This window comes from Passer montanus, unplaced genomic scaffold (genome assembly GCF_014805655.1).
Source record: "Passer montanus isolate IOZ18808 unplaced genomic scaffold, ASM1480565v1 scaffold171, whole genome shotgun sequence".
Taxonomy (NCBI): domain Eukaryota; kingdom Metazoa; phylum Chordata; class Aves; order Passeriformes; family Passeridae; genus Passer; species Passer montanus.
In genome coordinates, this window is record NW_024364382.1 from 286822 (window position 1) to 287321 (window position 500).

At 71.2% G+C, this 500-nt stretch overlaps 1 protein-coding gene across 2 annotated transcripts in view; it reads right to left on the reverse strand.

Moving 5' to 3' along the window:
• STIM1 (stromal interaction molecule 1) overlaps positions 1 to 248 on the reverse strand; it is a 71013-nt gene extending 70765 nt beyond the window's left edge. The window contains exon 1 of one of the 2 annotated variants that reach the window (XM_039704256.1): positions 230 to 248. The gene's annotated coding sequence lies outside the window, so the exon portion shown is untranslated. Of the gene's footprint in view, positions 1 to 221 lie in introns of both variants that reach the window. The other variant, XM_039704255.1, reaches the window with a different exon arrangement.
• Positions 249 to 500: the final 252 nt, after the last annotated feature.

Sequence of the window (500 nt, forward strand, 5' to 3'; positions counted from 1 at the left end):
CCCGCCCCGCAGTGGTCTCTCCCGGGACAGCCCCAGCCCCCCCCGCCCCCAGTGGTCTCTTCCCGGGGTAACCCCGCCGGTCCCTCTCCGCTCTGCCGGGATAATCCCGCTTCCCGCCACCTCCGCTAGGGTCTCCCCGGCCCGCTCCGTCCCTCCGCCGCCTCCTGGCAGCGGTGCTTCCCGGAAAACCCCGCTCTGTCTGTGTCGGGACAGCCCCGTACCCCCCCACCTCGCCGCAGCGGTGGTCTCGTCCGCCCCCCCCCCGCGCGCGGCGCTGCGCACCGGGCCCTGGCGCTGCCGCGCGCGCGCTGACAGGGGGCGGAGACAGACAGACACCGGGACAGACAGACACCGGGACAGACAGGGACACCGGGACAGGGACACACCGGGACACACCGGGACAGGGGACACGCCGTGACATGGGACACACCCAACATGTGACACACCCTGACACGTGACACAGCATGACATGTGACATACAGCAACATGTCACACACCCG